Below are 17,904 nucleotides of genomic sequence, written 5' to 3'. Positions count from 1 at the left end.
AAAACAAAAAAAACCTAGTCCAGCCAGTCTGGTACTCGCTCTGGATTTCGTTCTCTCTCGGCGGTACTGCATTCTGGTCGTTGCTCGTTGTTGACATTTGCCTGGCTCTGGTTCCGAGTGGATTTACGTTTGGTGTTTGGTGTTCTGGTTTCCACAAGCCTCCGTTGTTTATCTCTTCCTCGTTGTGTCGCTCATAGTCGGTCGTGGTCGGTTGTTGTCAGTTGTCGTTGGTCTGTCGTCCGACTCGTCCTGTGTTTACCCGGTGGTGCGTGCTCCACCGCCGGCGGCTTCCCCGCCTGGCGGCTCCGACCCGCAGCCCAAGGCGTTCCCGCTGTTGGTTGTGGTTACCACAGGAATGTGGCCGCTGGGTCCACTTGTCAGTACAGAACAGAGCACTGTCTGAAAACAAAGTTACGTTTATTGCATAGAAGCTGAAAGGTGAAATTCTGCCAGTATCGGAGTCGAAATTAAAATTATCAAAATGTACCTCTCAATGAGTCTCCCCTATTTTCTGGATTTTGTAAAACAACAATCCTGTATCATATACCATACTGGAACTTCTTGTTTAACTTATTTCTCTGAATATTGCAGCTTCGCTTATTAGCATTCTCAGTACTAAAAGTCTTCTTTAACCGTAATGAATTAATGTTTTCATATCTTTTGCATTCTTCTGAGTGAAATTATCCTTTTACTTCGTAATATCGTGGAACTTTTATTATTAATATGTAAATACATACATGATGAGTCAGGAGGAAAGGTAGGTGCTAAGAGGGGCGATATTAGTAGTGATTCTGAGCAAAAAAAGTCACGTGGACATGTCTTCTTAACAGTTTCCGAGGAAACTGATGAAAACAGTGGGTAGCAGGGCAAATGAAGGTGATAGTGAATGGAACATTGTGATCTAATGTTTTGTTTAACTGTGTGCATTTCCTGACAAAAGATGTTCTGGAAGTCCAGCTGGTGTGTTGCTGAGCTTATTCGTACTGTCCGTTAGTGAGGACACGCATATAAAATACCAACGAGAAGTTCCTGCTTTGTGCCACTCTGCGCTTGTAGATTTCGCTCTTAAACCAATCCTACGAACAATAATCTAATGGAGTATGAACGGATGACTTCAGTGGCTATAAAATGATTTCAGGACACACGATCCAACGCCCAGGCTACGTTTCAGTGAGGTACTGTGAAATGCGCATTGAAGTGGTTAGTAAAAACAATACTTCGTAACCTAACGTCGCTTTAGTTTGTTCGCATGCGAGTGCTGGTGAAGGACATGCGACTGACGCCCGTAATTTTCAAACAGCCTTATGTCAGATACGGTTAAGAAATGTTTTGTTCAGAATCACCAATACTGTCACCTATCAAGGCATGTGCTTCTGCTCTTGACTCAACCTGTATATCTTTTTTGAGCAGTGGCTAAGCATGTACTAAACTGAAAGTTTTACATACGAAATATATTTCTTTTTTAGTGTTGTTTTCTTACATCTTCATTGAAACACATCATGATGTAGCATTCTGAGGTTCGCCGTTACTTTCCATACGGCGTTGGTAGCTACGTGCAGCACCTACTCAGACGTGGGGATTTCTGCTGTCTAATTCCATCTGTGACACGCTGCCCAAACAGTAGCTCAAACAAATAATAAGAAAACAAATATTTCAGCATATATAGCATATCACCCACATATAGGGTGGTCGGAAATTACCGGTACAAACTTCTAGGACTTGTGGAGGGGGGTGAGTACATAACTTTGAATAGGAACCCAAGCGCGGAAACGTACCGTTTCCATTCTCCGACGGTTTCAATTTAGATGTGTAATTCAGTCACTTCTGCTTCAGGAACTGAATTAGGCGTGGCGCAGTACACTTATTAGGTAACAATTCGAAAGGAAACATAACGAAACATCCATTTATCACTTAAGCGCATTTGTTTATAGTAACACATAAATATTACGTGTTTACATTATTCTAAAACAAAAAAGAACGCAATTTACTGTACGTACAGAACAGTATTGATGTTTTACAACAGCGGCTCTATGTTGCGACCATGAAAGTTGTTATAGACATTGTACCTACGAAGCATGTTCTGGTACACACTCTCCATACCAGCTGGTGTCTCTTCAATTTCTAGTGCAGCGATCAGAACACGTGCCAGAAGATCTTCCTCTGTGCCTATAGGAGACTCACAGCAAGGCATACTTTAAGTGACATCAAGTGACCGTCTGACGTAGTACACGTCATCCTGTCTACCCTATTGCATACCAAGACAAAGAACTATGAGACTTTTCTCTTTTGCTCAGCAGACGAGGACGCGTTACAAATATGAATTGCAACCATCGTAGAACGGAAACGGCACGTTTCCGGACATGGGTGCCTATTCAAAATATTATGTACTCACTCCCTCTACAAATCCTAGAAGTTTGTAACGGGGATTTCCAAACATCCTGTATAACTAACAACTTTACTATAAAATTACAATAAAATTTGTTGTACACATATTTACTCATTTACAGACGACGATGGTGCAGAAAATTTCGCACCCCTAATATTTATGAAAAAATTCCAGAATTTCATTCAGGCGAATTCTGTGCCCTCAGAGTGCTTATCAAATAACCATTGACTACAATAAATCGTCATGCGTGGAGCAAAAAATGCTCTAAACCGAATGACTGATATATTCAGTCATCTTAATTATTAAAGCTATTATTATACGAAACCACAGGTCAATGTGCAAGCCCATCAGCTTTGAATGCCAAAACAGATGACTTAATCGGAGCTTAGGGGTGCTTTATGCTTTCTTCCTCAATCTCTAAAACGTCCTTCTCCTTCCAGGCCAGTTAGCCAAGGTGCCATTCCTACCGCCAGAAACTGTCCTTTCCTCTCAAAGAAGACAGTGCTAACTGGTCAATCAGGAGTCCTCATTTAGCGCACTAAGTCATCTTCCTATCCTTGGTACTTGCGGTAACTTCGGAGTTGAACGTGTGAGAACTTCACAGCGTCTTTCCTCTGTCGTCTCTTACGTATTTAGTTTATCGCGCCTCATCCTTAGCGACAGGCAGGTCAGACCGTTGGCGTGCACCGCTTCCCGTGCGAATGGCACGCCCCTCCGTGCCAGGTCGCACCCTCGCTTCGCTACCTGCTGTTACGAGTATCGGAGCCAGTGGTTCGTGACCGAGCGAGGTGGCGCAGTGGTTAGACGCTGGACTCGCATTCGGGAGGACGACGGTTCAATCCCGCGTCCGGCCATCCTGATTTAGGTTTTCCGTGATTTCCCTAAATCACTCCAGGCCAATGCCGGGATGGTTCCTCTGAATGGGGACGGCCGACTTCCTTCCCCATCATTCCCCAATCCGATGAGACCGATGACCACGCTGCCTGGTCTCCTTCCCCAAACCAACCAACCAACCAGTGGTTCGTACTGCTGACGAGCACCTCTCGCTTCCTCTTTGTAAAGGCGTCGGCACACGGAGCGTGCATCCGAACGTTGAGCGTTGAGCTTGCCGAGTTTCTGGCGTCATAGCGTGGAATAGCATGTTCGGGAGTCTTTCCGAAAGTGTAGAGCAATAACTAGCATAGATATTCTGGGCGTGCGTCTGAGCGTTGACCAATCATATGGCATAACGCCACCTACGCCACATGCACGCCATCTCCCTTCAGAATTGAGCTGTGAGGCGCCATATTGGCATTTAGTTCAACCCCTTACGTATATATGGCCTTTCTGAGTACCAGCAAATTGAAAATCACTCGAAAACCCGTTTTTAACTGCATGATTCGTTGCAATAAAATAATCAGAGACGTCATATTCTTGGCAAAATTATTGTAATTTGCGTATTATGAGGGTTTGTCATTTGAAGGTAGTGACACACTGACGATCCACCAAACACACTGTGTTCGTGGTACATTTTCTTATAATTAAATTTCAGTTAGTAACATAGCTACGATTAAAACATTTAGCAAATGGTAAAATCTTACAATTGGCCACAAATGAATTGTTGTTAGTTTAGCGTGAGCCGGCACGGTAGCTCAGCGTGTTCGGTCAGAGGGATGCTCGCCCTCTGTAATAAAAAACTTAGTAAAGGAATCAACGGTCAACGATCAACTTGAACGGATGTCTTGTGACGTCCGCCCAGACCAAACGCAACGAACAATACCGAACAAAATGAAAAAAAAGCGTAGTGAGTACCGTTGTTGATTTCTGAACAGTTTCGTGATATGATGATGGTTCGCGTCTCGCGAAGTCTAAATATTTTTTTCCTAACATTCGCGTATATAATAGATTCTGATGCTTTATTATTAGTTTAATGTAAGTATATACTACACTATTTGATGTTATGTAAATATAAGTTCACCTTTTTTTGAGGAGCGAGTTTGTTTGATTGGCTTAATCTACAGGACAGCTTACGCTACTTGTATAAGGATATTTTGTTCCTTTTTCTTTTCAGTTCGTAATTTACATGTTGTAAAGATTCTGCTACTGGGCAGGAACAGTGATCAAGTAAGAATGACCTTAGGGTTTTACTATAACGTGGGAAAGATAAACTAGTGTTTATCTTATGTGGAGAACTATTGCAAATTTGTGTCGCACTGTTTGCAATGGAACTTTTATAAGGCTGTGTCCTTATTGATTGGACATGGTACTTTCCTTTTTGTCTTAAAACTTGTACATCAATATTGAAGTTTTTATTTGTGTATATTACATACAGAACAAAGTAACTAGGATATGAACAATGGAAGAAATTTGCGTTTTTATAGAGCTAACGGAATTTTACGCCCGCCTGTTGTGTAAACAGTATGATTTACGACCTAGTAACATCCCACAATTGCCGCTGGAGTGCGTTGCGCTCGTGTATACCGTGTTGGGGCCCACGAAGGGTATGCACAAGTCGCATCGTTCCTGAGCGTTCAAGAGCACGTTGAACTTGGCACGCTCAACGTTAACGTTCGACAGCACGGTCCGTGTGCCGACGGCTTAAGCCTCTGCACACCTTCTCCCTTTCAACAGATTAAAACCTCCGATGCATTGAATGTGCCTTATTTTATTACTTCATACTATTCCTTCATCATACAATACAGGCGGAAGAATTTTATTATGTTAGACACATCCATTTTACGGTTATTTTTATCATGTAAATACGAAAATTTCAGTTTATTGCAAGAATGTCTACTCTGTTATGAAATAAAAATATTCCACCTATTCATACTAGGCATAATCAGAAATCTTCTCGATAAAGAAAATAATTTATTTATGCATATTGTGTTAAATGGAAACTGATGTTTCCGCCGCTGGCGGTCTCGAGCAAACAATCATAGTACAGGGATGAAACATAAGTTTATTGAACATGTGTGTTGCTTGACGCTTTCCCGACGGACATGTTGTATATATGGTTCTTGGCGAGACGTCGGATGTCATAGTGAAAACTCCACAATATTTCGTCAGCGCAACTGGCCGACATATTCAGGTGCGACGAACACACTGCTAAGGCAGGACCAGAGCCCCCTATTTATGCCAGTCTTAGGCAGGAAGTGCGCGTACGTGGAGGCGCCAAATTCGATGGCCAATAGCGACGATATCAACCGATCCCTACGAGAAGATCCTGATATTGTGAATTTACTTGCGGATAAGGGAAATGCGACTGTTATCCTCTCCACGTCAATGTATCTGAGCAAGATGCACCAGCTTCTGGACGACTCTGCGTATTGCACACTAAACAAGGACCCCACAGCCAAAATTCGGCGAAAAAAATTTGGAGTTCCTCAAAAACAGCACGATCTCCGATGTGGTTGCTGAGAGACTACGTACACAGGCGCCCGTACCTCCCAGGCTATACGATTGCCAAAAATTCACAAGGATAGTGTGCCACTGCGGCCTATTGTGAGTAATATCGGGGCGCCAACGTATAATCTCGCGAAACATCTGGCAGCGCACCTGAGCCCTTTAGTAGGAAAGTGTGAGCATCATATCCGTAACTCACAAGACTTTATTCGTCGGATCAAGAACTTACGACTCGCACCATCACATATACTCGTGAGTTTTGACGTAGTCTCACTTTTTACTCGAGTACCATTGCAGGAATCGTTGTTACTCATTAGCGAGAAGCTGGATGGGGAACTTTTAGACTTATTCCAACATGTGCTCACCTCGACGTACTTTTTATTTAATGGACAGACTGACGGCGTCGCAATGGGTAGTCCCCTGTCACCCATTGTGGCTAATCTTTTCATGGAAGACTTCGAGGAGAGAGCACTCCAGACGTCGGATTTGAAACCTACGTGATTTGTGGACGACACCTTTGTTATCTGGCCTCACGGCATTGCATCGCTGGATGTTTTTCTTGAGCATCTTAACTCGCTTCATCCCAACATCAAGTTCACGATGGAGATGGAGAAAAACGGCGAACTTCCATTCCTGGACGTGTTGGTACGGAGAAAAGAAGATGGCACATTAGGTCACGCAGTGTACCGTAAACCAACGCACACGGACTTATAGGCCACCAGCTGTCACCATCCTTCGCAACGAAGTGGCGTACTGAGGACGTTGGTCCACAGAGCACGAGGCATATCAGACAGCTTATCCAATGAGCTACTCCATCTGCGTACCACTTTCCAACAAAATGGATAATCCGAACGGGAGATTCGCCGTGCCTTACAACCGAAGCGGGCTACCCAACGTGAGGAAGTGGAAGAAGGCGAAGAACAAAGGCGAATGGTCATCTTGCCATACATCGGCGGTGTCTCTTCAAAAATAGGGAGATTATTGAAGAGGCATAAAGTTAAATGTCTCTTTCGTCCGCCGGCAAAATTCAGAGCTCTTTTGGGCTCATCTAAGGACAGCCTTGGCCTAAGAAGACCCGGTGTTTACGAGATTCCTTGTAGCTGCGGCATGTCGTACATCGGACAAACTTGTCGCACTGTAGAAGAGAGATGCACTGAACACCGACGCTACACTCGTCTGGAGCAACCAGAAAAGTCTGCAGTGGCCGAGCATTGTCTCAGTACAGGCCATTCTATGAATTATCAACATACAAAAATTCTCGCATCGACGAGTTCGTACTGGGACAGTGTTATTAAGGAAGCAGTGGAAATACGTAGCTCGACGAATCTTGTAAACAGAGACACGGGCTTTCAGCTTAGTACAGCTTGGGACCCAGCACTGGCCATATTGAAGTCGCTTAGAGCAGAGAGGAGTACTATTGGCCATAAGACGGATGACGATTCGCCACCAACATAAATATTCTGTTGACAACGGGAGGATAATCAAGGCGCCTACGTGGACGCGCATTTTTGCTTGAGGCTTCCGACAGAGGTCGCTGGGGCGGCCGATGGCAGCGCAGAGCAGCGGCGGCAGCCTCCGCGCGTGCGCCGAAGTCTTTGGTTCTTCATCCTGTACGTGGCGTGGCTGTCTTTCCAGCTATCGGTTGATATCGTCGCTATTGGCCATCGAATTTGGCGCCTCCACGCATGCGCACTTCCTGCCTAAGACTGGCATAAATAGGGGGCTATGGTCCTGCCTTAGCAGTGTGTTCGTCGCACCTGAAGATGTCGGCCAGTTGCGCTGACGAAATATTGTGGAGTTTTCACTATGACATCCGACGTCTCGCCCGAGACCCATATATACATTATTGAACATAAAAAATGGTTCAGATGGCTCTGAGCACTATGGGACTTAACATCTATGGTCATCAGTCCCCTAGAACTTAGAACTACTAAAACCTAACTAACCTAAGGACATCACACACATCCATGCCCAAGGCAGGATTCGAACCTGCGACCGTGGCAGTCGCGCGGCTCCGGACTGAGCGCCTAGAACCGCTAGACCACCGCGGCCGGCTATTGAACATAGTTTCCACAAAAATATTCTCCACAAAGAAACGAAAGAAAGGACGGTTCTTCAACAAGTGAAACAAATGGATGGTAATCTTTCCAGAGAACCAGAATAAATATTTCGGTAATAACGGTGTCACTTTCGTTTGTAGAATCAAAAAGTCAATGATATAAGTTTCATGATAATTGAAATAGTCACCCGCGCTTCAGCGAGCACTATCGTAAAGTTTAAAGAGTTTTACGTTAAGAACGGTTAATTAAATTTGCGTAGTCACACGATCCTTAATGGACGGAATCTGAAGTCCTAATAACGTTAGGTTTATCTGGAAACAATATCTTTGTCACTTCACTTTTAAAACCAAAGTCAAATGCAAGCTTCACTCAAGAAGAATAAGTACTTACAAAATATTGTACGTGTACTGCCTGAAGTACTGAGAGCCAACAGTAATGAAATATCTAAGTTTAACAAGGATAGAAACTTCGCGTCTGACACCATCTTGTTGACTGTATGAACAACAGCGCAATTATACCAAGTCGAGAACGTCGCTGATGAGGAGGTAGTGTGCTGTCCAGAAGTCGACGGTCCAGTCTTTGGCGCGGCTTAGTGGAAATCTTCAGAATGCTGATTGCAATGGGACTGTTGTCCGGAGCTCTTGCGCTGACCTAAATAGATGCCTCCCGGACGGATACGTGCGGGCCTATTTTTGGCACGTAACATGGAGGATGAATGAAGAGGTGCTGTCTGCCAGCGACTCCTACAGTCTCCGTGTACGCCACATGCTGACCTGATAGAGTGCTGATAAGGTCCACTGCTGGTCTGGCCGAGAAGTTCTGGGGGCTGCGAAGTTCCATGTCGAATGCACTCTAGGGGCTGCGCTCGCTGCAACCCGCACGGCGAAGAAGTTGTGCGTGGTGGCATTGGCGCCTGACGTCTAAGGCGCCATGGAAGAAACATACAGATGAACCGATGGATACATGAACAGAATAGAAAAATGAAAGTAAGTGATAAATCACAACTGTATAATCATAAGTCAAATGAAAACGAGATAGATGGAAATAAGTAAGTAAGTAATCTATTATTTCAAATGCAACCGGCGTAACTGTTAATACACTTTTCCCACTGTGAGACAAGACAGTAATTGCCTTCATGGAAAAATATTTGCGGTTGCCTACGGAAAAATGATTGTACCCAGGCGCCCACCTCTTCGTCTGAAGCAAATCGACGGTCACGAATGTCTCTCCTCAAAGTTCCAAAAAAAATGGAAATCACACGGAGAGGCATCGGGACTACATGCAAAATGTGTAAAAGCTTCCCAGCGAAACGTCTGCAGCGTAATCGAAACAACCTTGACAACATGTGGGTGGGCATTATCATGCAACATAATGATACTATCCGTCAGACATCTGCTCACTGGCTTTCTGGAACACGGCGCCACAGTTGACGCACAGCGGTACGTCGACACTTAGCAAAAGTTGAAGTGCGCCATGTCCAAACGCCCAGGAATGTTGACGCACTGTTACGTGATAATGTCCGCCCATATGTTACCTAGGTTGTTCCGATTACGTTTCATACATTTCGCTGAGAAGCCCTTACCCATCCTCCATACCGTCCCGTACTCTCCCCATATTACTTCCATACTTTTGGAGCAATGGAGAAAGAAATTTGTGGCTGAAGATTTGCTTTGGACCAAGAGATGCAGGCCTAGGTACAAAAATTATTCCGTAGGCAGTCGCAAACATTCTTCCATGATGACATTGACCATCTTGACTCATAGTGGTTACTTACTTTTTTCTATTTGTCCCATTTAAATCTGACTGTCCCTTACAGATAATTTAAGTATACTGCCAGGAAAAACAAAAACTTTTCTTACAAAATATGTATAAATAATTTGATTTATATTATAGGACACTGATGATGACTAATATGAATAAGGGAAACATATTTGGTTAGAAAAAAAATATTCATTAGCAAAAGAGGGCATTTCTCTTATCTGTATGATAACGATAACTGAAGTTTAGTGATCTCCCAGGTTTTATCAGAGTGATAGACTAATAGTGTGGTTGTGGGCGTTCTGCCGAGCTGCTACTGTTTCCGTTGTAAGCACAATGTTTCGACGACAGCTTGGTCGGTCATCGAAACATTGCGCATGAAATGGAAGCAGCAACTTGTCAGACAGTCGAAAGCACATCATTAATGAAGTAGTAGCTATGTAAGAATGTATGCAAATATTAACAGTGTCCTAGAGTTATCGTTTTTTTGTGATTTTTTCTTCGTTTATGGATGCTAGCGTATCTCGAATATGAGGGAAACACGTAACACTCAGAAATATACATAAAACGTTGTTAGAAAGGTGGGAAAGACGGTAGATGGGAAGAAGGTAGGTTTAATATCAAACACTTTGCGATAGTATTTATTTTCCCTTAAGAATAACATTTAGGAAATTCACATTTAACTATCACTGACTTTCAATTGTTGTTATCAAATTTTAAATCATTATTCATCATCTTTTTCAAGTATCTGTCATAACATTTCGACAGCAAATAATCTCTAAATTGGTTAATATTGTTACCTGTGTTAACCAAAATGAGAAATGAGCTAAAGGTCATTTTTCACAATGTAATGTACACAAGTATAAAATACAATGATAAAACACTCTCTGTTCGCTAACACTGTACACTCATTCCTCTGTGCTGCGAACAGTAGGTTCAATAAATTTCATCGGGTACTGAGATTCTGGAAAGGGGATAATTTGCTAACTGTGTTAAATCAACTCTCGTGTCAGACGTGTCAACATTCTAAAATGATTTTCAGTCTGATATTTTGACGTAATGGCCATCTACAGAGCCCACACGCATATACATGAAAATCTCATCTCGACTTCGGTGAAATTTCATATTCATATCATGACCCCAAGTGTGTGTGTGTGTGTGTGTGTGTGTGTGTGTGTGTGTGTGTGTGTGTGTGTGTGCGCGCGTATGATGAAAGAGTGATATGTTATGTGAGAGAGGAAAACGAGAGAGAAACGGGAGGGGGATGAGAAAGTGAGAGCGACCATAACAGGCAAGCAGAAAGAGAGAGTGGAACAAATCGCTACCCTGTAGGTGTAAAATTCAAATTTAATTTCAGAGGGGGAAAATATGTCCGTGAAATGTACGCTCCGTATGTTAATTGCTGCTACAGGATAAACATAATAAAGAATTGTATTCTACGAGTCGTCCTTTCGCTCCATTTATACCTGGTCAACATGCTACAAAAATTAAAGTAAAATATTTTTCCATTTTAATTGAACTGTAAACCATTAACACGTGTGCTTCCAAGTCAAAAAGAAATTCTAGGCTACGTGTATTTTTCGTATAATTATCACTCGTCTTTTTATTCAGAATATATCTACTGTTTCAATATTGCTACGTATTAGCTCGTATAGATTTCATTTTGAAACATGTAGCAGTGAGGAATGTAGCAAAATCTTTAACTTTCCTTGGGACAGCGGCTTTGCAATCACTTTCAGAGACTGAAGCCGTTGAAAACTTTCTGCTTGTCTTCAAAAATATAGTTGATGAGTTTGTTTTTCTCGCATTTTTTCATCTGAAAAAAAAAAGGTTAGCTCTGATTTCTACCGTTTCAAGGCATGATCGCCTAGACCACTCAAACTTGGTAGAGAATTCGTGAACAGCTGAAATATTTGAATGAACGTGCACAAAAGAGAGAGGTAAAACTTAAGTGAACATATCGTTTGATGAAACAAGCACTACAGAAAATGAAGAAATGAGCTGTGTAAAATGTCTTCGCACTAGGATTACTTTCCAGAATACAAGGGACTATCAAAAAGTTTCCGTTCGAAGACCTTACAGTCCAGGATCGGTATGCCAGTCAGGCCGAATGCCGTGAGTACTGATGCAATCATCTCACTGACGCACCAACCTGAAGAAACCCGTTTGGTAAAACACCATGTCCTACTGTATGAAGAAGTCCGTAACTGTTTGCTGCACATCCTCGTCCGAGTGCAATCATCGACCCTCCGTGGTCTTTTTTCAAGAACCGAGGCGTGATCATCGTATAGGGAAAGATCGTGACTATATATCTCTTGCTTAAGTTGTTGTTGTCCATAATGGATGAGGCAAGACTCCCAGATCGACTGTAGTCAATAGTATAGGGGCAGGTTGGGTGCACAAGGGGAAAAATTAAGACCACACTTTTGTCAACTCAGAGAAAATAACCGAGAAGAGGTGGCACGCAGCGGTGGATAACTCAGTACTGTGGAACTACAAAATACATCGATAAAAATTGTAATAGTAGGTTCCATTTACAATTAAAAAATTAAACTAGAAGTTGTAAATCGTATTTCACAGCATGGATTTCAAATCATGAAATTCATTATCGTTATTTTTAAATTTCTTCATTCCTTGTACATCTGTTTAATATTTCCATTTTTAGATAATTGAAAATCCCAAATTTACGATACCTATCTCGTAAAATAATTTTAAAGTCATTATTGAGCTTTCTCCAAATATTTATCCATACTTCGTACTCAAATATTCACACCCAGTAATGTTATACAAAAGATTTACTTGTAGCTCACTATTTTTTTCAAACAAAGTAGAATTGGTTACATTATTGAGCTTCTTCAGTAGTGCATCCATTTACAGTGAAGAGCCAAAGAAACTGGTACACCTGCCTAATATTGTGTAGGTCCACCGCGAGCACTCAGAAATGCCGCAACATGACTTGGCATGAACTCGACTAATGTCTGAAATAGTGCTGGAGGGAATTGACTCCTTGAATCCTGCCGGGATGTCCATAAATACGTAAGAGTACGAGGTGGTGCAGATCTCTTCGGAACAGCATGTTGCAAGGCATCACAGATATGCTCAATAACGTTCATGTCTCGGGAGTTTCGAGGATAGTGGAAGTGCTTAAACTCAGAAGCGTGCTCCTGGACCTATTCTGTAGCAATTCTGTACGTGTCGGGCATCGCATTGTTCCGCTGGAAATGCCCAAGTCCGTCGGAGTGCACAATGGACATGAATGGACGCAGGCGATCAGATAGGATGCTTATGTACACGTCACCTGTATCAGGGGTCCCATATCACTCCAACCACACACTCCATACCCGTACAAGTCCATCCACTCAATAAAATTTGAAACGAGTCTCTTCCGATCAGGCAGCATGTTTCCACTCATCAACAGTCCAATATTGGTATTGAAGTGCCCAGGCGAAGCGTAAGGCTTTGTGTCGTGCAGTCATCAAGGGTATACGAGTGGGCCTTCGGCTCTGAAAGCCCATATCGATGTTTCGTTGAATGGTTCGCACTCTGACACTTGTTGACGGCCCAGCATTGAAATCTGCAGCAATTTGCGGAAAGGTTGCACTTGTGTGACGTTGAACGATTCTCTTCAGACGTCGTCGGTCCCGTTCTTGCAAGATCTTTTTCCGGCCGCAGCGATGTCGGAGATTTGATGTTTTAATGATTCCTGGTATTCACGGTATACTCGTGAAACGGTCGTATGGGAAAATCCCCACTTCATCGCTACCTCGGAGATGCTGTGTCCCATCGCTCATTCACCGGCTATAACACCACGTTCAAACTGAATTAAATCTTGATTGCAGTAGCAGTGACCGACCTAACAATCGCGCCAGACACTCACTGTCTTACATAGGCGCTGCCGACCGCAGCGCTGTATTCTGCATGTTTGCATATCTCTGTATTTGAATACGCATGCCTATACCAGTTTCTTCGGCGCTTCAGTGCACACAGAATAAATTTTCAATAAGATAAAAAAATGTTTGCTATAAATGGACAACAACATAAAAATGGACTTTTCATAGCAATAATAGATTTTTTAAAAAAGACAAAATAATTTATATGACAAGGAAATAATATTTGCAATGTACAGTGTTTAAAGAGGAATTATTCTCTGAAAGTCTGGTGAAGAAAATAGTTCAAAGTCAAACCTTTTATCTTCATTACAATGCACATTTTTCTCAAAATAGTAACTTTTAGATCCTATCAGTGTCCACTTTTTAATCCAGTTGTTTTCTAATTCACCAGTCCATTCACCCACCACACAACCTGTTTCCACAGCATTTTTACCATCATCAGTATACACTATAGAATCAGTATCAAAATATATAACTGACTTTGTAGCTTATATTAGGTATCATACAGCCTAAGTCTTGCATTTGATGTAGTGAATGCTGCTATAAAAATATTTATAGATATGTTGTATTCCACATAATAATATTTGAATTTGTATCTAATCTGAACCATATTCTCATTAACAAAGTAGGTAACTATATTGTCTAATCAATTACCCATTAGTATCTCATGAAATTGTTGTAGATTCGTAACTGGTTTTACTCATATTTTGTCGTTGTCCAAAGTTTCATGATAATGAATTTAGACATATCATTAGCAATAGTCCATTTTACTGGATTTTCCATTGTATTATTATTATAATCTCTTCCTCAGGGGACACCACCTTAACGTAGCAATGTCCGTGCGGGCGAGGAGGTTTGCGTGCTCCGGATCCAGAGGGCTATGCCGGCGGTAGCGTAGCTACCAGCAGGGTCACCCATGCCGGACAGGCCAAAGGGGAGGAGCCAGACAAAGTGTGTCCCACAACGATCTATCGCTCCCCTTTACTATCCCAAACCTGTCCTCACCATTTCCTTTTCCTGTCATTCCCTGGTATATGTACAAAAGGGCAGAAAGACCTCTATAGGCGTGGAGAAGCCAATCTTTCTACAGGAGAAAACCCCGAATGAAAAATCCTGGTCCTCCAGGTTGGGGGTTGGCGACGGGCTACCAACCCATCCTGGAAAAAATAATCACCGGTACTAGCATCACAGAAGAGCCTTGGATAGGACTGATCTCTGTAAAACGACCTAAGCAAGAACAAGGACTACGGAAGGAAGTACAACTAGGGACCTGGAACGTCAGAAGCCTATACCAACCTGGGGCAGCAAAATGTGTAGTAAGGGAGGCAGATAAGTATCAAATTGATCTGTTGGCCCTGCAAGAAACAAGGTGGACAGAAACCGGAGCTACAGGAATGGAAAACTATGTCATATTCCATGGAGCCTCAGAAACAAACCACTCACTAGGAACTGGTTTTGCAGTGAAGAAATCACTGTGTACCACTCTCATAGATTTTAAATCAATCAACCCCAGAATCTCACTCCTAACCATAGACACAGGAAAACACAAACTCACATATATAAATTGTCATGCCCCAACCAAAGAAAGTGATGACATCAAAAAAGATATTTTCCACGAGGAATTAGAAACGGTTTTAGACAATGTACCAAGTGAACATTACAAAATTATCCTTGGAGATTTTAATGCGAAAATAGGGAAAGAAGCAGCCTTCATGGGGACCATCGGAAAGCACAGTTTACATGATGTGAGCAGTGATAACGACACTAAGCTGGTTAGCTTTGCGACTGCAAAAGGCTTGTTTATAAGTAGTACTGATTTCGACAGGAAGAGAATATATAAAGGAACCTGGGTGTCTCCAGATGGGAAAACAGTGAACCAAATTGACCACCTAATTGTAGAGAAGAGAATAAAGAAGTGGATACAAAATCTTAGAGTGGCAAGAGGTGCAGAATGTGGATCTGACCACTTCCTTGTCAGAGGAAGGATGAAAACAATATGGAGAGCCAGGAAGCACAAAAGAACGCAAAGAGTCACTCGATATGACCATGAGAGTCTGACTGAAGATAATATAAGAAGAACTTTCAAGATAGCACTAACAAACCGTTTTGAGGCTTTGAATGAAGAGGAAGGAGATACTGTGGTAGATCAGAACTGGAAGGCGATTGCAGAGACCATTAAAGAAACAGCCCAAGAAGTAATCCAAAAGCGAACTAGGGGAAAAAGAGTGTGGTTCAATGAGGAGTGTGAGGGAGCTATCAGGGAGAGACAACGGGCCAAATTACTGTGGATACAAAGCAATATGCAAGAAGAAGAAAAATCGAAGTTTGAAGAAACACGACGGCAGACCCAAGCCACATTGAGGAAAGCAAAGAGAAAATATGTTAAAAGTATCATGGAGGAAGCTGAACAAGACTTTCATGGAAATAGGTATAAAGAACTTTATAGAAAAGTGAAAAGTTTTAAAGGAGGGACATACCATCAACACAGATTTATAAAAGATGCCAATGGAAGAATGTTAACAGAAGATCAAAAAACTGGAAGAAGATGGATGGAATACTTCAGAGAATTACTTAACTCTGATGAACCAACCGAACTACTTGAGTTTGATGAACCAGTAACACTAGACCCAGAATATCCTCCACCTACCATTGAAGAGATAAGGAACCAGATTAAAAACCTTAAGAATGGTAAAAGTCCAGGTGAGGACGGTATTCCTGCTTGACTTCTCAAGGCTGGAGACGAAATCCTCTGTTTCAAAATCCACAAGCTAATCGAGCAAATTTGTGTAAAACATGAAATACCAGAGGAATGGAAGGTAGCTGTGATATGCCCCATATATAAAAAGAAAGACAAATCCATATGTGACAACTACAGGGGCATAGCGCTACTCAACACCTGTTATAAGATCTTCTCCAACTGCCTATTAGAACGAATAAAACCTATAGCAACAGATATAATTAGAGAATACCAAGGAGGTTTCCAGGCAGGGCTATCAACCACGGACCAGATTTTTGTCCTAAAACAGGTCTGTGAAAAAATGTACGAATACGGACGAGAGATACGTCTCCTGTTTGTAGACTTCAAGAAGGCTTACGACAGTATACATAGAGCTAGCCTGATTAGAACTATGACAGAGTTTGGTATACCAAAGAAGTTGGTCAAACTGGTAGAGGTATGCCTAAATGACACAAAACTTAAGGTTAAGGTAGGCAATCAAATGACAGAAAGCTTCCAAGTTGTAACAGGATTACGCCAAGGAGATGGGCTATCACCTGTCCTCTTCAACCTGGCACTTGAGAAGGTAATGCGGGATTTCAACAAAGAAAACATCAAGGGCATTCAAATTGGTAATGAACACATTACATATTTGGCCTATGCAGACGACATTGCACTATTAGCATGCACACAAGAAGATCTGAAGAGAAGTATCCAGACCTTGGAGTTATTGGCAGCTAGGATCGGTCTACAAATTAGCTCTGAAAAGACAGAGTATATGACCATAGGAAGAAAGATCCAGAACTCTAAACACCAGGTATAAACATGTGAAAGAGTTCAAATACCTTGGATATTTTTTTACAGAAGTAACATCAACTGAAGCAGAGATAAAAGCACGACTGCAGGCGGGAAACAGATACTATCACTCTCTAGACCCTATATTAAAATGTAGAAGTGTCTCGCAACAACTAAAGCTACGGTTGTATAAGACATTAATAATGCCAGTAGTACTTTATGGTTCTCAAACATGGAGCACTCGAAAACAAGACCTTAAGCGACTGCTATCATTTGAAAGGAAAGTCCTCAGGAAAATATTTGGACCAGTCAGAGATCAGACTACTGGAGAATGGAGAAGACGCCATAAAACTGAATTAGAAGAGCTGTACAAGGAGCCTAACAACTTGGGAGTGATGGAGAAGCAAAAGACTGCAATGAGCTGGACATGTTGTTAGAATGGAGGCAACAAGATGGCCCAAAATCACAATGGACTGGATCCCGTCAGGCAGCAGACCAGTGGGAAGACCTAGGAGGATGTGGATCGATGGAGTGAGAGAAGACCTGTTGCAGCTGGGAGTCACGGAAAACTGGAGACAGATAGCAGAAGACAGAGACGGATGGAGAGCTCTAGCTGTGGTGGCGCGCGGTCCTCTGGGCCTGATCGTGTGAAGAAGAAGATTATTATAATCTAATTTAATTCCCATTTTTTCTTTCACAGTTTTTATACCCAACTCTTTGGTTTAAAAATAATGTGTACTGTTTTTTAATTTTACTTTTATGAGACTGAAATACCTGGGCTAGCAGGACAGGGAGGATGAGATTATATTTGTGGAAAGATCCAAAATAAGTTACCGTCTCTTGCACTCAACATAAGACTTTATTTCTTAAAACAGACAACCACACAAGCAAGAATAAAAAAACTCAAGGTTTTTAACG

Source organism: Schistocerca americana, chromosome 6, assembly GCF_021461395.2.
Source record: "Schistocerca americana isolate TAMUIC-IGC-003095 chromosome 6, iqSchAmer2.1, whole genome shotgun sequence".
Classification (NCBI taxonomy): Eukaryota; Metazoa; Arthropoda; class Insecta; order Orthoptera; family Acrididae; genus Schistocerca; species Schistocerca americana.
Note: the sequence above shows the minus strand (reverse complement) of the source record.